The 25,070-nt window shown below is 38.8% G+C and overlaps 1 long non-coding RNA gene across 1 annotated transcript; it reads left to right on the top strand.

Annotated features, from left to right (window-relative positions):
* Positions 1 to 361: 361 nt before the first annotated feature.
* LOC139702068 (uncharacterized) lies at positions 362 to 19,228 on the top strand. The gene is made up of 4 exons (XR_011704655.1): positions 362 to 471; positions 10,437 to 10,740; positions 17,093 to 17,173; positions 17,298 to 19,228. It is a non-coding gene; the product is annotated as an uncharacterized lncRNA (long non-coding RNA).
* The last annotated feature ends 5,842 nt before the right edge of the window (positions 19,229 to 25,070 follow it).

The raw sequence follows: 25,070 nt of genomic DNA, 5'->3' as shown, positions 1-25,070 counted from the left end.
GGTTGTGTGACAGCCCAGGTGAGCATGCTGCATCTATGTGAAGGTGACCTCTGGATTTGTGCAGTGAGCTTTCTGGGATTCCAAATGACCTGTGGTTCCCGGAGGTGCTGCCCACTCTCGAAGGCCAAACATGAGGCCATCTCTGTTGTTTCCAGTCAGACTGCAGAGATGCTATTGGTTCCCCCGAGGCCTGGCCCAGATCCCTGTTGTTCTTAAGGCCTTGCATTTTCTTACAAAACCTTTTCGTGATCTTAGGCAATCCAGAGGAAGCCAGTTTTCCTTCCAGGCTAAAGATCAAACTCACAAACTAAGGCCCAGGAAAATAATTATGTCACAAGACAGCATAGGACATACACTTAGAGCAAAGGGAAAGACACTAAAAACCACAGTGGAAGGAAGGCTGGCTTCTGCAGGGGAAAACGGACCCAGCCTTCCCAAAACGCAGCATCTGAGATGGAGCCTCACAGAAGGGTAAGGAGTTTTCCAAACTCACCTGGTAACTTCCATGGAATTAGATAAAACCAGGGGGTTGTATTAAAAAAAATTCCTCTGCCTGATGAGAGGAAATTAGATGTCTCTATTTCCACCCATTAAACCCGTGTGGGCGCAGGCACCTGTCACACACACACTTGGCATGAGCCAGTGCTACTGTCTACATCATGAAACTTTCATGTCTTTCCATGGACTCCTTGGAGAAAAAATGCAAAGGAAGCTAAGAAAATAGGAAAATTACCTTTGGGCTAAATGGTACCTCACCTTGTCACTTCACCTTGTCATAGGCGCAGAGGCCACTTGATTTGAAATTGGGAAGATGTGCTGATGTATTGCATCAGGCTGCTCCCTTGTGTAAGCAAGTTTGTTGAACCAGAATGCATGAGAGATTGGCCCAATATCACACAAATTTAATCGATATTTTAATTTAAAAAAAAGTGAAAAGAAGAGCAAAATATCAGTGTTATGACATAAGACCTGCTCTCCAATTCCCAGTTATGCCCTGGATCAAGGTCCTGCCACTGCTTCCTGGTAGATCAGGACTCACCAGACCCACACTTGCCTCAGGCCCAGGCCTCTTTCAGTAACTCAGGATGTAACCGTGAGTTGGCTGACCTCACCTCAAAACTGACCTGCTGCACGTCTCGGTCCCTACAATGCTTGCTGAATATCTGGTTAAGAAATAAGCAAATGAAGTATTTAAGTATTAACAGATGATAAGGATAAAAATGTAATTCCTGTCTTAAGATTTAATTGCATTTTATCCTGGAGAAAATGCTCAAGGACTCTGTTTATACCTGAGGGTAATATTCACTTCATCAACTCAGTACATTTTTTTAAAAAAAAATAAGTAAGGAGGACTGTCAGTTGGAGCAGATCATTAGTGTGGTCCTGCTTGTGAGGAAGCCCTGACACTCTTCCTCAGAAAGTACTATTTGTCTTCTGCTTTTCCTTGTAAATCTTGGAACCCCGAAATCTCAGGCCCCAAATGTAGCATAAGTAAGTTTTCTGAAGTCTGTCTCATGATCCGGTTTTAGGTACAAACTTCTTTACAAATAGGCAGACATTAACATTTATAGACCTGGTTTGAATTGAAACCCTATTCTGAATCCACTGGTAGGCAATAGCCAATGTTGGTTTTTACAACAACTCTGGCCTCTTGCAGCCTTCAGTGGTGTGCAGGTACCATCCCCACCAGCTTGCAAGTTAAATTTTCAGAAAATCTGTGACTGGTTGACCTCACGATAGTTTATAATTGGTCACCAAAAATCCAGGATTTGTTAATATATTTTGCAAGAGTCAGTTGTTAAACCTTTACTAACACACCCCTGTGGTCCTCCTCTTTCATTTGTTTTTTTCCTTCCTTCCTTCCTTCCTTCCTTCCTTCCTTGTTCCCCATCTTTCTTCTTTCTTTCTTTGCCTTTTTTCTTCCTTTCTTCCTTACCTCCCTCACTATTTTTTTTTCCTTTTTCATAATACTTCTAATATACACTGAGCATTTGGAGAGACCCTTCACAAAACATCTTCTTTCATCATCTTAACTACTCTATACTATTTTAGCTGAATTTTTACAAACAAAAAAACATAAAGGCTTAAAAATTTAAGTAATGCTCTCCCAAAATACTACTAATAAATAAATGGTAATGGGGTTAAAATACAATGTCTTGTCTGAAAGCTAATATGCATTCCCCAAACCTGTGCTATAACATGTATGTGTTATGTGTTCTCTCTCTCTCTCTCTCTCTCTCTCCTCCCTCTCTACACACACACACACACACACACACACACACACACACACACACTCCTGAGTTGGTATTTACCAAGCAGAATCTCTCTGCTTCCCATGTTGCCTTGAAAGGTCTGTTATGACAGGACTTCACATCCTCATTGGACTTCTGCTCCCAAAGCAACTTATCAAGAAAACTTAATAATGAGGGTAGGTGCTGACATTGGCTGAGAGTAAAATTTCAGGTACAGGAATGCCTTTGATTTATGCGTGTTGATTTTATATCCTGCCACTTTGCTGAATTCATTTATTAGCTCTAATAGTTTCTTTGTAGACCCTTTTGGGTCTGCTAGGTATAGAATCATGTCATCAGCAAATAGTGATAATTTAAGTTCTTCTTTTCCTATTTTTATGCCTTTAATTTCTTTCGTCTGTCTAATTGCTCTGGCCAGTGTTTCGAGAACTATGTTGAACAGAAGTGGTGAGAGAGGGCATCCCTGTCTTGTTCCAAATTTTAGAGGGAATGCCTTCAGTTTTTCTCCATTCAGAATGATGCTAGCCTGAGGCTTAGCATAGATTGCTTTTACAATATTGAGGTATGTTCCTGTTATCCCTAGTTTTTCTAGAGTTTTGAACATAAAGGGATGCTGTACTTTGTCGAATGCTTTTTCCGCATCTATCGAGATGATCATATGGTTCTTATTTTTAAGTCTATTGATGTGGTGAATAACATTTATTGATTTCCGTATATTGAACCAGCCTTGCATCCCAGGGATGAATCCTACTTGATCATGGTGCACAATTTTTTTGATATGTTTTTGTATCCGATTTGCCAGAATTTTATTGAGGATTTTTGCATCTAGGTTCATTAGAGATATTGGTCTGTAGTTTTCTTTCTTTGAAGTGTCTTTGTCTGGTTTAGGTATCAGGGTGATGTTGGCCTCGTAGAATGAATTTGGAAGTTCTCCCTCTTTTTCTATTTCCTGAAGTAGCTTGAAAAGTATTGGTATTAGTTCCTCTTTAAAGGTTTTGTAAAACTCTGCTGTATACCCATCTGGTCCTGGGCTTTCTTAGTTGGTAGTCTTTTGATGGTTTCTTCTATTTCCTCAATTGATATTGGTCTGTTTAGGTTGTCTATATCTTCCTGACTCAATCTGGGCAGATCATATGACTTAAGAAACAAAGTTAATAACTAGAATCAACAAATGGGACTTACTCAAACTAAAAAGTTTTTTCTCAGCAAAAGAAACAATAAGAGAGGTAAATAGGGAGCCTACATCCTGGGAACAAATCTTTACTCCTCACACTTCAGATAGAGCCCTAATATCCAGATTATACAAAAAACTCAAAAAATTAGACAATAAAATAACAAACAACCCAATCAACAAATGGGCCAAGGACCTGAACAGACACTTCTTAGAGGAGGACATACAATCAATCAACAAGTACATGAAAAAATGCTCACCATCTCTAGCAGTCAGAGAAATGCAAATCAAAACCACCCTAAGATACCATCTCACTCCAGTAAGATTGGCAGCCATTATGAAGTCAAACAACAACAAGTGCTGGCGAGGATGTGGGGAAAAGGGTACACTTGTACATTGCTGGTGGGACTGCAAATTGGTGCAGCCAATTTGGAAAGCAGTATGGAGATTTCTTGGAAAGCTGGGAATGGAGCCACCATTTGACCCAGCTATTCCCCTTCTCGGTCTATTCCCTAAAGACCTAAAAAGAGCATGCTACAGGGACACTGCTACATCGATGTTCATAGCAGCACAATTCACAATAGCAAGACTATGGAACCAACCTAGATGCCCTTCAATAGACGAATGGATAAAAAAAATGTGGCATTTATACACAATGGAGTATTACTCTGCATTAAAAAATGACAAAATCATAGAATTTGCAGGGAAATGGATGGCATTAGAGCAGATTATGCTAAGTGAAGCTAGCCAATCCCTAAGAAACAAATGCCAAATGTCTTCTTTTATATAAGGAGAGTAACTAAGAACAGAGTAGGGTTGAAGAGCATGAGAAGAAGATTAACATTAAACAGGGATGAGAGGTGGGAGGGAAAGGGAGAGAGAAGGGAAATTGCATGGAAATGGAAGGAGACCCTCAGGGTTATACAAAAGTACATACAAGAGGAAGTGAGGGGAAAGGGAAAAATAATACAAGGGGGACAAATGAATGACAGTAGAGGGGGCAGAGAGAGAAGAGGGGAGGGGGAGGGGAGGGGAGGGGGGATAGTAGAGGATAGGAAAGGCAGCAGAACACAACAGACACTAGTATGGCAATATGTAAATCAATGGATGTGTTACTGATGTGATTCTGCAATCTGTATATGGGGTAAAAATTGGAGCTCATAACCCACTTGAATCAAAGGGTGAAATATGATATATCAAGAACTATGTAATGTTTTGAATAACCAACAATAAAAAATTAAAAAAAAATATTTCAGGTACAGGGTTCTCTACCCATGGAGAATATGGGATTTCTTACTGGGCAGTCCACAGGAGGTTGTCCTGTCCTGGCTGAGAAAACTAAGGGCAGAGGTTACTCCATGGACTCACTAGCTCCTGCCAGGCATCAACTGGAAATAGAGTTTAGAAATGCTCACACTTGTTTATTTCCTCCTTCTTTATCTCAGGCGGTTGCGTATGTTCTTCTCTGGGCACTGATTTCCTATGGAGGAAAAGCTCCTTAACTCATTTCGTACACCGCCAAGCACAGCACTGGCGAGTTCAGAGCAGATGATTCAGAGACATCTGGATTTAATTTCCTCCTTAAGAGACATGGGATCAAAAATTAAGGGGAAACATTTTCTTCAAATGGTATTAATGAATATTCTCAATCCTTACACTGAATAGAAAACCCCAAATAGAACAGGACGAATTCATTCCCTCATCTATTAAACACACATTCATTCAGCGGGCAGCTACCCTGTGGCTTGTGCTGTTCTATGTGCTGGAAATCCATGAGCCAGGCAGGTGAAGCTCCCATGCTGGAGGGGACAGTGGAAACTAAATTTGTAAAACTGGAAATAAGCAAGATAAATTCAGACTTGAATAAATCCTGTGAAGAAAATGAAATAGAGTCTTCATAGGGCCCCAGTAAGTGGATTACTAATGGTGTCGCATGGCATCTATTTACATTATCAAATAGCATTTTAAGTTGTATGTGGTATTCTCTTATTGTGACTTTAATACATATAGAATCTATAGTTATACCACATCTCACATTCCAGATGTTCATACTTTGCCAAATGAATGTGCTGTGTAATCACTGGCTTTCCTGATTAGTCTAACTAGTGTACCATTAATTTGATGAACATTTTCAAACTAGCAAGTTTGGGTTTTTGATTTTCTCTATTCTTCTCTGTTTATTATTTTGTCAATTTGAAGTGTGATTGTTTCATTTCTTCTGTTTATATTGATTTTTGTTTGTATTTTTTTCCTTTGTCCCTACTTTATTAAGTGAAAGCAGAAGATATTCATTTGCAACATTTTCTCCTATTATAGAACAATATCCATCCATTGCATCTTATATATTTGATAGGTTTTTAATTTTCTTTAGTGAGCTCAAAAGACTTTTTAATCTTCTTTTTGATTTTTTTCACTTCCTATTTTTATTTAGACGTTTATTGTTTAGTTGCCACACATACAGGTATTTCCTAGAGATCTTTTGTTTATTGATTTTTTTCTTCTATGTCAATTTAACTAAACAGTCTTTATTTTTTGGACACACACACACACACACACACACAAAACAGTCCTTTCTTAGATATATCTTTGCAATATTGTTTCCCAGTCTATGGCTTTTCTGCTTTCCTACTTGTTACTGTCTTGTATGGAGCCAAAGTTTTTCATTCTAATGAAGTCCAGCTTATCAATTCTTTCTTTTTTTCTTAATTTTTGTAGTTGTAGATAGGCACAATACATTTATTTTATTTGTTTATACTATGTGGTGCCAGGGATCGAACCCAGTGCCTCATGCATGCTAGGCAAGCACTCTACAGTGAGCCACAAGCCCGGCCCCCAATTATTTCTTTCATGGACTTTTGTATTGTGCCTAAGAAGTCATGGTCAGAGTAACGTTCATTTAGATTTTCTATTTTTTCTTGGAATTTTATGTTTTGAATCTAGTCCTATGATCCATTTTATTAATTTTCATGAGGGCTTAAAGCCTACAAATAGGATTGTTTGTTTATCTACTGTTGTTTTGAATACTAATCTGTGGTTGTTTCAGTGTTATTTGTGGAAAGGCCACCTTTTCTCCATTGTTTTTCCTTTTTTAATCTATGTGACCTTAGGCCAGTGTCTTACCAATTCTATGCTTCAGCTGTTACACCTAGAAATGAGAAAGAAACTATTTATCTCACAAGACTATTACTTGGAGAAATAGTTACCATATCAAAATAACAACAATAAAAATAATTCCAAAGTTTTGTGATATAAAGTTTGACAATGTATTGAGTATTCAATGGTGGAAACCAGGGCCTAGCATGCCGTAAAAACCGTACTTCCCAGAGAGATGTATCTAAGATAGATCCTCTTTTTCTGATTCTAAAAGGGAAAAAGAAAGTAATTTAAACTATTCGAACACTTACTGCTAGGAAATACCCTTTCCACTTTATATTCATTATGGTATGTCACATGCAAAACCATATAGAGCAAATATCACTCATATCATTGAGATATGAGAGAATTGACCCTGAGGAGGGGGAAGAGGAGGAGGAGACAGAGAGTTTTTCAAATTACAGTCAACAGCTTGAGGATCCAGGATTTGGGCCCAATCTGCCTGGCTCCAGAATGTGTGCTGGTTATCCTGTGCTACACCCTGAACTGGAAGCAGGGGGCTGGGCATGAAGTAGCAACTCCAAAATAGATCAACTTCCCTCCCCCAAACCCTGTTTGAACATATCCTTAATTTGAACTTAACCAAGTGAAAACTTCCCTTCCAAAGAGGCCAGGCCGTCCAGGGGGAGCTGGGTATTGTTCCTCCGCATTCTGTAAACTGTTTCCTAACCTGCCCATATCCTGTCATTCCACTTCCTTCCCTTGCTGGTATCTGGCTGACTGCAAGCTGCAGGCCTGATGCATAGATCACTGGCCTCTGTGCCTGAAGGATGCGCTGCTCCTTACCAGAAAAGATTGATGGCACTCCTTCATTTCCGAGGGAGCACACTCCAAATGTGGAGTGACGTTTCCTGTCTGTCTTTTACAACAAAAGAAAAGATTAAAATGTGAAGGAAAACAAAACAAAACTCCAGGGCACTGAAGAGCTTGGCCCACACCCTCTGGAGCAGACGCTGACTGTGGCTGAGGCTGGGTGTGAGTGACTTCCCTTTTCCTTTCTCCTTATCACTTCCCTTTAAAGTGTGCCCGGAAGCACTGCACAGGGGAAAGTACAAACAACATCAAGGATGGTGCTATATTTAAAGGAAATTTAGGGCTTGCATCCTGTCCTTCTCTTAAAAAAACCTAATAAATAAATAAATAAAGGCCTGCATGCTTTGTCGCTTTGCTTGGTGGGTCAGCTTATTGAAATAGTTAGCTAACCAGTTTAGTTTCCAAATAATCTCAGAGCTGACTTTCTGGCTTTCAGGTTTTAAATGAAGAACACTGAAACTCAGCCTCCTGGACTCTTCTCCCTCTTCTCCTTCCAATAACTGTGATTTTAATAATCCCAAACATTTTCTCCTTCACACCAATGGTAACATCATAGAGTTTCAGCTAGAATGAGCTGAAGGAAAGTTAGCAGAGTAAATTAAAGATCTACAAGTGAAACCTGATATATTTTGGTTGATTTTAATGATGCTTTTTAAAAACTGTGAGCCAACCTTTAATAATTAACTATCTCACTTCAAAATATGGCTTTTGTATTATTTTGAATACGTGCTTGGTATTTCAAAATTGGGCTGGAAATTCCACCTAACAATAATCAGATGAGCTGAGTGGCCACTTCTCCCCATAGGGGCTGAGCCTCTCTCCTCCCTCCGTTAACAATGTGGAGGCCCAGGTTTGGTTACTCTGATGCCATAACTTGCCTTTGCATGATTGTGGCTGTATCTGAGATGATTATTTTTCTCTATCCATCAAAGATGGAATTACATGGGCTGAACCGAGAGGGCTGTGTGATGTTTTCTTCACACTTGACTTACACTTTCGTTTTTACTACCAGCATTTTTCCATTGACATTTGACTTGGCTACTTTTGAACTAAGTCACTGCTCTCAATTAGAAGACCAGGAAACTAGGCCTGAACATTGATGATGAGACACATAGTTGGGGGAAATGCAAGGATAACAATTCACATCCTGTGGCTTTAATCTTCTGGTGTTATTGCTTGAGTTTCATGGGAACATTTTTGGTTGTGTTCTTGTAGGGTCCTCTTCCCAATATAGGAGCTCAACTGGCATCTGGTAGGTAGGTGCCAGAGATCCCATGATGCACAGATACAACCAACCAAACATTGTACCTGTCCGGATATTTACTAGTTGAAAAATTCATTATAACTACTTGACCTAATTCCATCTGACATATACATACAAGGTTTATTTTTTAATGCACAGTTGTAATATACCAAGAATTTCCTAGAAGTACAATTTTAGTGTAAATCAAGAGAAGTAGCATGTGAGGAAAGAATGCACAGTCTCTAGAAACAGACTATGAGGGTTTGAATCTTAGCTCTACCAGTTGCCATTTCTATGATTTTCAAGAGTGATTAAACTCTCTGGACCTCAACAATAAGAGGAATTATGTCACTTGATCATTCTGAGGCTAAATGAACTAATATATGAAATATTTAAAATGGTTCTATTATTTTGTTAAGAATTTATTGAGAGCTTCACACAAATTAGAACGTTGTAGTTGTTGATGTAACTTCTATCACTCTGTCTGTGTGGCCCTTATACTCTTGGGGAGGACCTCATTACTTGCTGATGCCTTGTAGGCTATTACTTTGGAAGGATACATGCTATTTTGTTTTAAATTACTTTACTTTCCGGGGCTGTGGGTGTGGCTGTGGCTCAGTGGTAGCGCCCTTGCCTGGTATGTGTGAGGCACTGGGTTCAATTCTCAGCACCACGTATAAATTAAAAAAAAAAAATTATAAAATAAATAAATTACTTTACTTTTCCCCATTTATAATACAGATGGAATATAATATCGATTTTTAAAAATTATGTTATAGTGTGTGTGAAATTTCTTTTTGACAGTTCAGAGGCATGGTGAAATGCCTGCGTGGGAAGGGTTTGGGTTTGACAACAGGAGTTCCTTAGTCTAGTGTTTTCTCCTCATGGCCTAATTTCTTCAACAAGGGACTTCCTAGGACATCCCCTCCCCTCACATTTTTACTGGTGCATTATAGTTGTACATAACAATGGGATTTGTTACATGTTCGTACATGCACACAACATAACACTATTTGGTCAATATCACTTCCCAGTGCTTCTCCCTCCCTCCTGTCCTCTCACTCCCTTCTCCACTGATCTCCCTTTGATTTTCATGAGGTATACCACTACCTTTCTTTTCCTTTTTCCTCTCTAGCTTCAACATATGAGAGAAAACATGACCCATGGCTTTCTGAGTTTGACTTATTTTGCTTAACATAATGGTCTCTAGTTCCACCCATTTTCCTGCAAATTATATAATTCATTTTTTATGGCTGAATAAAACTCCATTTTGTATATATATCATATTTTCTTTATGTATTCATGTTGATGGATACCCAGGCTGGTTCCATAGCTTGGCTATTGTGAATTGTGCTGCTATGTATTGGGTATGCATGTATCATTGTAGTATGATGACCTTAATTCTTTAGCTTCCTAGGACACTTAAGGAACTGTCTCGGTCAATTCTTCATCTGAACTTCCAGCATGTGAAGATGGCCAGTTTCATGCATAAATAGTAAATGTCTTATTTGGTTCCAGTGTCAGAGTTGTAGTGTTCTATAGTGTAAAATCTATGAATTGGTGACCCTTAAGAGGGGGAGATGCCTGTCTCAAGAGGAAAGGAAGGCTTATGAGAGATTTGTCCTGCCTCCCACTTACCTAGGTTTGTGGCTAAGGTTGAAGAAAGAGTTATCTTGTATTTTATTCAAATTCCAAGGAATTTACTGATATCTGAGTCCATTTTATTCCAAGAATGATAAGACACTGTTGGGTGGTTTTGAACAAGTAGTTGATTGGAATTTTGTTCTTACAATTATAATTGTAGTTGCTGGCTGCAAGGCACATCAACTTCTAGATGGAAGGCAGACCAAGAGGAGAAGCAGATGATCCCAGATGAGAAGTGAGTTTCACAGTGGTAGCCGTGGAGGTGATGAGATTTGGACCAATTAAAGATATGTTTTGAAGACCAAACCAAAAGAATGTGCGGATGGATTTGTATACAGCGCAAGTGAGAAGCATCAAGACTGATGTTTTGGGGCCATTCAACAGCACAAATGGGATACTGCTGATCACCATCAAGAACATGAGAAGAGACTCAAGCTTGGGCTTGTGAAATTGAATGTTCCAAAGTAAGTGTGATAAATGTCATCAGTCCATAGTTATCTGAGTAGAAATACTAACAGCCAGCTGGATGTGTGGGTCCAAACTTTCTGAAAGAGGTCAGAACTACAATTATGACTTGAGCATCATCTTGAGCATACATTTAAAGTCATCAGCTTGGACCAAGTCATCAAGGAGTGATGGTGTCAGATTTAGGAATCTGAGGAAAATCTAGCAAGGGAGAGGAGGAGAAAAAGATATGACCAAAGAAAGATCACAAAGTCTTGGAGTGACAAACACGTTTTATTTATTTATTTATTTATTTATTTTTTAAAGAGAGAGTGAGAGAGGAGAGAGAGAGAGAGAGAGAATTTTAATATTTATTTTTTAGTTATCGGCAGATACAACATCTTTGTTTTGTATGTGGTGCTGAGGATCGAACCCGGGCCGCACGCATGCCAGGCGAGCGCGCTACCACTTGAGCCACATCCCCAGCCCAACAAACATGTTTTAAGAAGAGAAAGTAAGCAATTTTGGTAAATGCAGTCAAAAACTCAAGAAAAAAATGGTCATTGAGAATCTACAACTAGGTTTGGTAAATGGCTTTCCCGCTCTTCCTCTGAGGTGTCATGAAATTGCCATTGTCTAGTGTCTTAAGGTGGGACTTTACACATTTTTGTGCCAAGCACTCAGTTAAGGTTTTTAAATTAGAGATGTGTCTCCTTTTGTTCTGAAAATGTCCTTTTTTTTTTTTTTTTCTGGCTCACAATGCTTTTCTTCTCTTCCACTTCCCTGGATCATTCTTTCGGAAATTATTCTTATTCATATTTTCAAGTTCTTGGACTGGTTTTCTAATTTTATTCTGTCTTCATTTTTCACCTTTAGTGTGTTTGCTTCTACTGAAAGACATGTTCAACTCAACTTCTTAAAGTAAAGGAGAAGCCAAAGACAGGGAGGTGGCAAGGAGAAGACCAAAAGGGTCAATCTGCTTTACTTAAAGACTTTTAATCCAATCACTTCTTACCTTTTAGCTAAGATCTGGGCATTATTTAAGAGGGTATGCACATCCTCTGGCAATTTTCAGTAGGATTTCCAAAGCTTACAAGGAAGAGGAAGCATACATTGAGGGGAAGGAAAAGTGTCCAAGAGATTTACTTGTCTTGTGGCCACAGGTTAAAGAAAACTTCCAGCAATACTATGCTAAATCCAAGAAGTTCCTGTTGGCCTCATTGGAATTTGAAAGATGAAAGACAGCATTTTACTGTGGTTACTCACCTGCTGATAGGAAAGACAGACTTGAGCAATTGAATCTTCAGTTTCCTTGAGGGCCCCAAAATCTATCTTGTTGTGACCATGTTTGTTTCCTGTACAGGTAGCTTTTTGACTTACATTTTGCCAAGTTTTTTTAGATTTAAACTTTTGTGATTCTATAATTTTAGAGTCCCTTGAAGTGCTAAGATGTTATGAGTTGAGTCCATAATTTCTTATAATATCTTCTTCCATATATTAAATAGACTGAAGGATTTAAGAATAGAAAATATGATATTTGTCTTTCAAATTTATGAATAAAATAAGAAATTGGTGAAGGAGAAGGTAACACATAACATAAAATTTCAGGTGGAATATATATATATATATATATATATATTTTTTTTTTTTTTTTGACAGCCAATGAAATGGAATTTATACAGTCTACTGTGAATACCAAATTAATGCCTCCATCCATCCTAAAGAAGTGGTGCATTGGATGAGAGATGTCAGGTGTTATGTTTTAGATATGATATACAAGCTAATGTATGAGATATTGCAAGAAAGTTCAGAGATGAAAAGATTGGGCTATGTAAACCTTGACCTAATCAGTGCATTAATCCTTGGGGATGGATTAACTGGGTGATAGCCGTAGGCAGGTAGGGTGTGCCTGGAGGAGGTGGATCACTGGGGTGTGCCTTTGAGGTTTATATTTTGTCCTTAGTGAGCAAGAGTTCTCTGCTTCCTGATTGTCATGTCCTGATCTGCTCTCCTCTGCCACACCCTTCTACCATGACGCTGTGCCTCATCTTGAGCCCAGAGCAAAGGAGTTTGCCGTCTATGGGCTGAGACCGCTGAAACCATGAACACCAAATAAAGTTCCCTCCTCTCAAATTGTCCTTGTCAGGTCTTTTGGTCACAGCAGTGAAAAAAGCTGAATAAGCATCAGGCTTCAGAACCAAATAGAGTAATGGTATTTTCACCTCTATTTATCTTCTCTGTTTTAAGAATTATTGAGAAAGAGAAGCCAGAGCAGAGACACTTCCTTTGGCAGTTGGTGAGATTTTGCTAAGAAGAGAGGTGCATGCATGACATCCTAGGGAAGGAGACAGGGAGCAAAAAAGAAAAAAAAGATCATTAGCATCCAGGAACTCTGATCTCTAGCTCCAGTGGCTCCACCATCCTTGGCTACAAGTCCTAACACAAACCATTTCTTCTTTCTCAGCCAGTGTTGTCATTCATACATGACCACTTCATTTCTGACCCGGAATTGTCATCCATAAATGAGAAGATTACATAATGCTGTGACTTATCCCCAAAGAATATTCTATGGAAGCATGGCGAGGTAGCGCATGGCTGTAATCCCAGTAGCTGAGGGGGCTGAGGCAGGAGGATCGTGAGTTCAAAGCCATCATCAGCAATGGCGAGGTGCTAAGCAACTCAGTGAGACCCTGTCTCTAAAAAAAAAAAATACAAAATAGGGCTGAGGATGTGGCTCCGTGGTCAGGTGTCCTCTAGTTCAATCCCTGGTACCCCAAAAATATTCTATGAAATTTTATATGTATGAAATGTCAATGGATGTTATCTGAACATTTTATGATCAAGTAAATTTAGGAAATACTGGTCAAACAAAATTAAAATGTATTTTTTAGTATATTTTAGAACCTTTAATGTGTCAATAGTAGGAATTTTATTGGAGGAATATTAAATGCAAATGTCCAACTTACTTGATTATAGAAACTTTTTAAGTCGACCACCACAATGGGCTGGTGGTACTGATGTGTTGCTGATCTCAATAATGATTTTCCTAACACCAGCACAGCACTTCTGTAAGGGATATGAATGAAGGAAAGTACAGATAGAACATGGAAGGGACATACAGACCCGACTGAATCACAGGGCTGCCACCTATTTCCCCTATAATTTTGAGAAAAATATCCAACTTTTTTGAGTGGTCTTGGCTTCCTTCTCTATATCACAGTGTTAACAAAAACTACCTTCTGTATTGTTCTTAGGACATTTGGAGACAGGAAATGTATGACCTAATATCACAGTTCTTGGAATTAAGTAGGTGCTGGTTAAATGTTAAGTCTCCCTTTTATATCCTTTCAACTATCTAGTTTTGTGGTTTAGTGGGGGTAGGGTAAATAGTCATGGGCTGATTGAGAATGCAGTGGGAGACTGTTAAGCATCAGGTTTTGAATGTTACCTGCGAAGGGTACAGAAAGGGAAAAGTCTTCTTCTCATACCAAAGACATTATTGACCTGGGAAGACAAAATGAAAACTCTGCACCATAGTGTGACCAGATGTTCGTGGACTGACAGCTTGCACAAGATTAGAAATCCCTTTCTCTACAGATTGGTTTTTATCTTTGTGAAGTGACAATGAGAAGAAAGCACTGGAAATCAGATTTGAACTTGTACTTGCAAAAAATCAGGTGTACCAGACCAACCTGTCACGAAGCCTTCTTATTTCTCACAGCCTGCTCCATTAGCCCTGCATTAGCCTCACCATAGCATCTGTCCTCTTTATATGGAGGTTGATGTTTTGCTAATTTGTGGAGGCTAGCCTCCAAATGGCAATCTTCCTGCCTCATTTTTTCCCCAAATAGTGGGATTCCAGTTGGGCACGACCATGCCCAGCCAATGCACCCTTCTTTGGAAAGAACTCTAGACTGTATTTGGTGTAGGACTGGCTAATATTAGATGGGATGGGCAGCTGGCAAAGTAACAGCTTACATCTACTTTCTACAAGGAGATTTGTCAAAGACAATTAGAACACACTAATGAAACATGCTTTGTTTGTGATTGGTCTTTACATAAAACAGGAATTGGCCAATTGAGGGAAACAGCAGACAGACAAAGAGAAGGAGCAGCCATTGAGCCTTTTTCTTGGTATTTTGATGAGTTCCTGTTTCTTAACTAGAAAGAACAAGAGTAACAAATGGAGTTTATTAATCCCCATGCTCAAAAATTCTTATCCTATCCTTTACAAACTTCTTTGTAGCTGTCAAAAGTTGGAAAGAAGGTGAAATATTGAATCTCTCTCTCTCTCTCTCTCTCTCTCTCTCTCTCTCTCTCTCTCTCTCTCTCGACTGAAGCTTGACTTCTGTTTTCTCATGTCCAAGTTGAGAGATGGTCTCCAATTACCTGGGAAACTACTTCAAAGTGACTGAGAGGTGATCAGCATGAGTTCACACAGATCCAGACGTGCTTAGCTTGGGTGGACTTTCTCTCCTTACTTGTCAATGGCTTTGATGGTGTGCCAGGCGAAGCTGTCTGTAGCCATTAGCTACTTTGATGACATCAGACACACTACCTGGCAACATTAGCCCTGCATTCCTGTGGAAACCCAGGTTAATCTTGAAGGATCATCTGAAAAATGCTTTTTGTATGTTTGGGGGGCTTTTTTTTTAAGAATTGTTGGCCAAATATTTACATTTCAGACGAGGTCAATAACTATATTCTAATCCTTTCCTCTTTTGCAAAGCCACAGATCTTCCAAGTTAAGGACCAATGCCAGCCATTCTGTCTCTTGCAGTGTTTGTGAGGGCTTCCATGTTTCAGTGGCTATGGGATTGAGAGGTACAGACTCAGGGCTGGGGTTGATGGAGCTCAATTTTTAACCCACACTCTGTCATTCACTCTTTCATTGTGAGCAAATACCTTCTCATCTCTCAGCTTCTATTTCCTAAAATGGATGGAATTTAGACAACAGGAGCTAAAGGTCTTCTTGAGAAATCATAGTACCCCATTGCCTTCACATTAAAAGTGAGAAACAAGTCTGTGCCATGAGCCCTTCCTAGAATGCAAGGATAGTCATGAGCAGGGTTTTTGCCTCTTCGCATTCGGTTCCCATTTTTTCAGTAATAACCGTTGATTTCCTTTGCAGAGCCCCTGCTGCCTTCAGTCTCCATTCACTAATAGGTACTGAGAACAGTCCTAGTGTTGGGGGTGAACATGTGACTACATTTGACCACTCATATTTCCTCACAGTTTCTTGGGTCTAGAAACTGGTGGAAGGGTGAGTCAAAACTCCAATCAGGCTAATCAAAGTCAATGAAAGCAATTAGAAAATTTGCATTAAGAACTGTTAAAAAGTGAGATACCTACTTTCTTCTGGGGGTGGTTGAGAGAAATGGTGGAATAAATGAAAGCCATAATTCAATCATGCAAGGAAGTTCTACTGGAAAAAATGGAGCCTAAGAACCAGTAAGAGAGGAGGTTACAAAAGAATTTTGAGTCCTGTAAATGAAATTGGAGTCCCTGGATCCCATTTAAGCTAAATGTTGGGGCCAGACTGCCCTAGTTCTAGTCACAACTCTACCACTAACAAACTCTGCAACCTCCTTGGCCAACTCATTTGACTCCTGCATGTCCCTGTCACCTCAGTGAACTAAGTGAAAATAATGAATGAAAATCTACCAAGCAGGGTTGCTGTGATGAATGAATGATTTCATTCATAGACAGAAAAAAAGATAATTACACTTATTATGACTAGAATTATACTTTCCTGAGTCAGTAAATTCCATCTTTTGCTTAAGCCAGCTTGATCTCTGATGTGATTGATCAATCATCAAGTTAGTGTCAGATCTTAAAACCATGTCTCTGATCCTTATTTCAGACAAATTAATCCCCTGTCACCACAACCATGCATAAAATTAGAGCATTGGATAAGTCAGAGGCACAGTCTATATAATCTTTGCATTTATTGAATTGCATGTCATTAATATTAAAGACCACATATTCAATACTAGGAATTGTGGGTTTTGTTAGGTGCAATAATGTTACCATGCAAAATAAGGAAATTCTTGCCCTCCCTCCCTCCCTCCCTTCCTCCCTTTTTCCTCTCTCTCTCTCTCTCTCTCTCTCTCTCTTCTTTTCTTTCAATATACACAGTAATAAAATAAAGAGGAATCTGTTATAACATCTGCAATTAAAAATAATTAAGAAAAATCTACAAAAACAAGACAGAATGAATACAACAAGTTGGTAAAAAATTGATGTTCAGATGAATAATGGATAATTGAGTGTTCATTATAAAACTCTCTCAACTTGCTTGTATATTTGGAAAATTCTATAATATACCTCTGATTACAATTTCTGGCTTAATTGTATGTCTTCTTCCTTCAGGGTGGGCACCACAAGGGAGAAGACAGGTCTATCATGCTTCCCTTTGGATCCCCCTGTGGCCGTCTTCTGGTAACTGCTCAGGTAATACATAATGAGAGGTCCACAGCTGAGGTCTTGCCAGCTGAGAAGGAGGAGCTATAGGCCAGGTGCAACTGAGGGTGCAGGTGCTGCTAGATCCTCTCGTCACCTCTGCTTTCATCTGCAGGGCCCTGGGACTCCTCTCTCAAGGGTGGTCCTCTGGACGCAGCTGCTGCTAGGGACTGGTCCAAAGGGCTGACAAGTTGACGTCCTCTAAGAACAGCATTGAGAAAATGATGAGCAAAAGGTGGGATGAATAGGTTAGCTTCCTTTTCCCTCCAGTGGAACAATTCTGAGGTGTATTCCAAATCATCTCAGAGGTTCCCGGGGTACCTGAACCCCCTGGCTCAGAGCAGCACTCTGCTGGTGAACACACCCTTCTTCCACTCACTTCTTTTCCTTTGCTTACGTCTGTACTCCCCTACCAGTGCTCTTGGGATCATTTCCAAAATAAGCTGCTAGCCTTGGAATCTTCCTCCAAGACTGAACTCTTAGGGTGCAACCTAAGACAGAAAGACAAGAAAGACTGACCCTGAACAAAGGCAGCCAATGTAGCCGGAGAGAAGCAGATTGGATGGAAAACCTTCTGGACACACTGAAAAGGACTTGGCTTCCTAATGCTCTGAGGTGATTAAGAGGCAGCTGCTTTTCCCTGGAAAACACCTTGTGGTCTATGCGTGTCTGACCAGGTTATTCAACTGCTTTCAGTGGACACTGGGAAAACCCTATGTTCAGCCCCATCTTTCCACTTCTAGAAAGGAAAGACTCAGCTATTCCCCGTTTGGCCCCCTTCTGCCTTCCCCATGGAGATATTTCTTGATGCTGGTTTTTGAATTACCAGCCAAAAATTCTTTTTCTCTCTGCATGGTGACACTGCAGTACAGTAAAGACATATGCTCCACCCTGAGAGCCAAACCGAAATTCCATCCTGGCTTCTTCAAATGCCCTTGGTGAAAGTAGACATTCCTTTCTCCTGCAATCTTTGTGTGTTCTTTTTTTATTAGATATGCTATGTTAAATCCATTAATAGTGTAGTTATGCCTATGAAACTTCTAAATTCTATCCAACCCAAAATAAAATCCTCATGAAACAAAACACAAAGCCAAGGAAAAAATAAAGTAGTCTTAGCTACTGCCTACTGTCTATGGTGTACTTTGTAGCTTTCTCAGTTGAACCAGCAGGGACTTCAGTGACCAAAAAAGCTCCAGAAATAGTGGGAAGGATCAAACAGACCTAAACTTGATTTTTCCTTGGTTTCATTACCCTCCTTGGTAAGGTTGAATCCATGTCCTGTGTTTTATCATCTCTTCCAATATACACAATTCACAATAACACAACTAGTATTTACACAATTCACAATAACACAACTTGGTAAGGTTGAATCTATGTATTGTGAATATACACAATTCACAATAACACAATTAGTAATATACACAATTCACAATAACACAACTTGGTAAGGTTGAATCCATGTCCTGTGTTTTATCATCTCTTCCAATATACACAATTCACAATACACAACTAGTATTTAACCAGGCAGAAGAGAAATCTGCTCCTAATAAGAAAATAATGGTAAAGGGATGAATGAATCAAGTAATAAATCTTTATCTTCTTTCGTATTTCCAAATGCAACCCATGAATTTTTGTTATAAATCTAGTCATTCCAGTGTGAAAATTTAACCTCACCTTTCATTTCTGTCTTGACCTTTCTCAAGGCTCTCCCAAAATCCTCCTGGCTCTATATTTCAAACTTTCTCTAACCCATCTCCCTGCTTCCAACACCTCATTCTTCCAGACACGTCCACTCCTGGTTTAAATATGGGTTGTCTTATATATCAATCTTTGGCTTACAAATATTCAGTAGTTCATCAATTGAATTCTATCTTGTAGAATTTCTTGCTAATAGGCCCATCTCAATTTTTCTATTCAGTGCCTTGAACTCCATTCTTCTTCCTCACAAGTCCTAGGTTTTCCCTTTTCCTGCCACCATTCCTTTGCTTAAACTGTCCCTTCTGGCTGGCCTTCTTAAACATACGTTTGACAAAGACCTAGACACTCTTAAGGTGTGGCTCAAATGTTATTCAATTTTCAAATAATCATGATTTTTTTCTTTGCCCATAATACCATAAGTCATGATTTCTCCATAATAAAATTTATACTCTTGTTTCAGAATGATTTCTTTTGTATGTGTGTTTCCCTTGTTTTCTGGTAAGCTTTTGCAAGGCAGTAACTGTTTAATTCACTTCAAAATCACCTATTAGCCAACAGAACTGTGCTTTGAACATAGCAGGGCACAATAAATGAAATCCCCAAGCAAACTAATGGGGGAAGACGGAGTCTAACTTTTGGAAATGTAAATGAGGATAAAGTCGTGCTGACACTTCTACCCATTGCTAGTGTCTTCTCTCAGAACTAAAAGCTAAAGAAGAAGTAAAACTTCCACACATGTACTGTGGGAGCAGGTTCTGATATGACTCAGTGACTCCTGCCTCCTGATATCTGTGTTTTCGGGTGATCTTCTCTGATCTTTCATTCACTTCTAATGAATCAAATATGGCAGAAGTGATGGGATGTCCCTTCCACCATCAGGTTGTCAAAGGCTGTGACATGGGTCTTGCTAGCCCTTTCTCTTTAGTTGGGATTTTCTTTCACTAATTGGCTGCAATGTTATAAGATGTTCTCTGGAGAGTCTCATAACCAAGAACTGAGGGAGGTCTCCAACTAAAGCCTTGCAAAGAACCAGGTAAGGGCTCTGAAGCTGAGCCCTGCCAACAGCATGTGTGTGGATTAGGCAGCAAATGCTTCCAGTTGAGCTTTGAGAGGGTTGCAGCCTTTTTGGAGACACAAAGACAGACGACCCACCTAATCTGTGCAAAGATTCTCTGCTTAAAGATCAGAAACAGCACGTGCTATTGCTTTAAGCCAGTAGATGACTTTGGAAAGTTCCCATCTCCATGAGCAGGCCATCAGAATATACCTTCTTATTGACCAGTGAGGAGCAGATCTCTTTGCCTGGTCCTTCTAGCCTGAGTCTTTTCTTTTTCTGAGCTTCTTATAAAGATTGTGAGTTCCTGGTAACATGGTTTACAAATGTATCTGCATAGTTATTACACACATCTGTAAATTAACAATTTAATAGATAAAAAAAAACTTATAATAAATCTTAGTAAAAATATACCAATTGCAAATCACTTAATAGTTTAGGCATTTTATGTGTTAATAACTATTTTCCCAATTCAACAAACAAGGAAATGCAAGGAGACTCAAGGTAAGGCATTTGCTGAAGGTCGAACATCCTATAAATGTCGAAATCAGATGTCAAACTCAGATGGGTACACTATAAAAAACTAAGCTCTTCCCCCTAAACCAATGTGCTTACCTGTAGCTCCCATTGCAATAATGTGAGGAACACTAAATAAACATTAAGGAAGTCCAGTTTAATTCTTTGGGGATGTTGCCTGAGTTCAGGAATTTAAAAAAAAATTAAAAAATTTGTTTTATTTTATACATGACAGTAGAATGCACTTATGCACTTTGATATATCATACATAGATGGAATATAATTTCTCATTTTTCTGAGTGTACATGCTGCAGAATCATATTGGGCATATAGTCATATAGATAGATAGATAGATAGATAGATGGTAATAATGTCTGCTTCAAATGAATATATAACTCTTATATGTGCCCAAATTTAAGAACTGCTAGATACAGCCTAGATCTTTCCAAAGTTTGTTCATTCCCATTGGAATTTGGCTCCACTCTGATTGCACTCGATTCCTGAGTTTGGACTAAGCACCTCAGTCCTTGCTACAAAGACAAAGTTTCACAGAGATGAAAGAATCTGTTAAGCTCAAACTATAGGGAGTGGGGAGCATTTTAGGTGAGGAAGAAATAGAGGAGAAACAATAAACTCTGACCTTGGGTTACGTGGTCTTTGAATGGAGAAGATTTTATTACAGACCAGGAAATTGATCAGCAGTTTTTCTCACATCTTATGTAGCTACCCTGCTTCCTCGTATTTCACTTGCCCTTGAGTAGTGGTCATTTCTCTTGAGTGCTAGTATTTTAGAGCTAGAATATCATTGCCAGAACCTAGAATTCGATGGCTTTATGTGCAAGCAAACTGAATCTTGAAGAGGACAGATGATTTGCTAAAAGCCACCTAATAAATTAGTAGCTGAACTAGGTCTAGTGTAGACATTTTGACTTGTAGACTATGGGTCTTTTCACAATACCAGAGCAAGCTTTTTTTTTTTTTTAAATTGAATTCCAGGTATAGGTAGGCCTATGGTATGTTTTCCAAAAGTACATAAGTGACAAAAAATCTCAGGTCTTTTCAACTCCATATTGTTTCCTCCTGCAGATTTCAGGGCTGCTTCATTTGCCCTTTATGAAAACTCTTTCCTTAGAGGTACTCTCCAATTGATTCCAACTCAAAGCTGGCATTATCAGAGAGGCCTTCTTTGACCAGTCCACATGGAATAACAGCTACCTCTCAGTACTACTTCTTTGCTCTATTTTTATCGGTAGCTTTTATCATCAACAAAATCATGTTTTTTTTTCATTTTTTAAAAATTTTTATTCCCTCCCTTCACCTTACTGGAGTATAAACTGCATAAGGACTTTGTTTGGTTCATTTTTTATTGTGCCCCAAGTATTTGCTGGCCTGAGGGAGGTCCTCAGTAAACTTTCATTAATTAAGGGCAGAATGAATCGTTGAATCTTCAAAGATGAACCATGCCAAGAATGCATAAATGCAGCATTAAGAGACATATTCAAGTCTCAAGTGTGGATTATCACATGATGGGGATAGAGAAAGCGGTATTTAGACATAATCAGGAAATGAAATCTAATAACTTCTAAAATCCCTTCCAAAATAGAAATTCTGCAATGTAAAAGATTATTTCTCCAAACAGAAGACTCACAGTTGTTGGAATTTTCATGGATTCTTTAAATAAGTGTTTAATTCATTCAATATTTTCATTCATTCAATACATATTCAGAAAGAGTGGGCTTCATGCATGTCAGAACCAGTGGTTGTGTGAGTAACACAAAACTGAGGTAGTGGTCCTCTTCTCTTCTTGAGTCTCTTACTATCTCTCTTTTCTCCTGATTGCTCATCTTCCTGTAAGTACCTCCCTACTTTCAAGTGTTCATTTATCATTTTTAGAAAGTCAAATTCAGCCTAAATGGCGACCATGGGAAAACTGACAATATATGTAGCATAATTTTTTTTATGTGCAGCTGAGGTTTTCATAGGGATTGTATTTAATCCATAAATCAAGTTGTGTGTGACACCATTGTAGCAATAATTCTGTCTTCCAACTGATAAACTTGGGATGCCTTTCCATTTATCTACATCTTTCTCAATTTCTTTCAATGATATTTGGTGATTTTTAGCGTACGCATCTTACATATTTTTGTGAAGTGTACTCCTAAGTATTTTATTCTTTTTGACACTATTATAAATGAAATTAGTGTCTTAGTTTTATTTTGTATTATTTATTGCTAATATATAAAAACATGATTCATTTTCAGATGATAATCTTGTAACCTGCAATCAGACTGAACTCATGTACTAGTTGTAAGTTTTTATAGATTATTTAGGATTTTCTATATAAGATACTGTGTTTTCTGCAAATAAAGATTGTTCCAATTGTTTTGATTCTTCCTTTTTTATTTGGATCCCTTTTCTTCATTAACTATGCTAATGTCTTGTACCTCCAGTAAATGCTGAGCAGGGAGTCAAGAGAAGACAACCTTAATCTCGTTCTTTACTTTATGAGTAAATAATTAGTCTTTGAATAATAGGTATGATGCAGTGGGATTTTAATAGATGGCCTTTCTCAGGTTGAGAAAAATCTATTCTTAGTTTGTTGAGGGTTTATCATGAAAGAATGTTGTTTCTGTCAATTAAAGATGATATTGTGGTTTTGTCCTTTGTTCTATTAATATGGTTTATTACACTAACTGATTTTCATATGTTACACCAGCTTTGCATTCCAAGGACTAATCCTACTTTGTCATGAAATGTAATCTTGCACATATTGTCACTTTACTAGTAATTTTTTGAGGATTTTTAAATCTACATTCATAAGGAATGTTGACTGAGAGTTTTCTCCCTTGTGATACTTTGGTTTGATATCAGTGTAATAATACCCTCATAGGATGAGTTAGAAAGTGTTGCTCCTCTTCCATTTTTCAGGACAAACATATGAAAAGTTGGTATTAGGTCAGTTAAGATTGTTTGGTCTGAGGAACAGAAAAAGACTGCAATATAGACACAGTCTAAGAGACCTGTGAGACTCCGTCTACTGTGACAAAGCACACAGCCCGCTGGCCTTACACTTGCACTTGGTGGTAATTATTGGCTGAATAGAAGCTATAGAAAATGTGTGCTTCCTTTCACTTCCGTTTCTACAACTCCCTATTCTTTTACACCAGGCAATCTTTGCTAATTTCATGTTACCTGCCTGGCTCCCATGGGAACTGATTTGAAATCTCTAAAATAGAACATCGCAGGTAAGAGGAAGGACTTTCAGGAAAGGAAAAGGGCAGAAATGAAGAATAAGAGGTAAAAGGTGCACGTTTGATGAGGGAGATAAGGCTAGGTTTGGCTGTGGAGGAGCTCTTTGTGGGAAGGCGATAGAAAATATATCTGGAGAGAGTAATTGAAGCTGTACTGTGGAGAGCGTGGTTAGCAATGGCGTGACGTTCAATTTTGGAGCTCTTCATGTGTGGTAGGGAACAGAAATTCCAGCTATCTTTTGTGATCCTCACGGGCACCATCTAAACAGAGATCATAGTCATCGCTCTAATGCAGAGATTAAAGCCGAGTCATCAGCCGTCTATGGTTAATGTCAAAACTGGAACTGGAATTCAGATCTCAGCTCTGTTTCACTTGTGATAAGGAGACAAATTAGCCATCACAAATAGCACATGAACAGGAACTTGCCTTGTTCTCCTCTCTCATCTTGGCACCTAGATATGGCCACCCATTACTGGCTCCCACCAGGACTTACGGCAGAGAGCTCCGGGGAGGTGAAATGCTTTGGCCATGAGCAGTTAGTTGTTCACAGTCAGCTTCTGCTTTTTTTTTCATGAGCTGAACCTGCTTCTTTGTTGGGAGTTTGTGTTACAGAAGGCACTGGGGACTGGGCTCGGCATGGGACTTATAATGGGGAAATCTGGATCACCTTTGAGTAATGATAGTGGTGGTCAGGCTGGGTAGTAAGGCCTAAGGGCCATGGTGATTGGCAGATGTCACTTGTGAAACATCCTCTGTTGCCCTGTCACTTACAATAGCTCTACAAGATGTGACCACTACTGGCTTAGGAAGAGAAATCTGTCCTGAACTTTGTGCCCTCTGAAGAGATATTCTTGAGACCTTATATCAATATATAATTTCCTTGTATTTATATTTTTGAATTGCTTCAGATTTAGAGTGTGGCATTATGGGAGGTTGCTAAGTTTCCAAGTTCTAAGATATAAAATACTTACACTGTATTAATAAATTAGTGAACAGGTATCCTAGATTTAGCTTGTTTTAGTATGAAGAACACCAGATTCCAATCCAGAGGCCTAGATCTTATACATGTTTCCACACAGTGACCCTTAGAGGTTCCCATGATATCACCAAGTATCAGAGGCCTTCTTTGGAAAAAAAAAAAAAAGGAAGCATAATTCCTAAAAAACTTTTGAGTTTATACTTCATTTGCTTGAATTTCACAAAGTTCTCTGAGAAGCTTCAAATTATGTGATTGATTTTTGTTGTTATCATTGTTCCTAATTCCAGTTGAAAGGAATAAGGGTTTAGTTACATTTATGACATATTTTTACAGTGATCTCAAAAGGTTCCAACCAAATTAAATATTTGCTCTAACAATATTTTGTATTT

This window comes from Marmota flaviventris, chromosome 15, assembly GCF_047511675.1.
Source record: "Marmota flaviventris isolate mMarFla1 chromosome 15, mMarFla1.hap1, whole genome shotgun sequence".
Lineage (NCBI taxonomy): Eukaryota > Metazoa > Chordata > Mammalia > Rodentia > Sciuridae > Marmota > Marmota flaviventris.
This window is presented reverse-complemented; position numbering and strand designations above follow the sequence as displayed.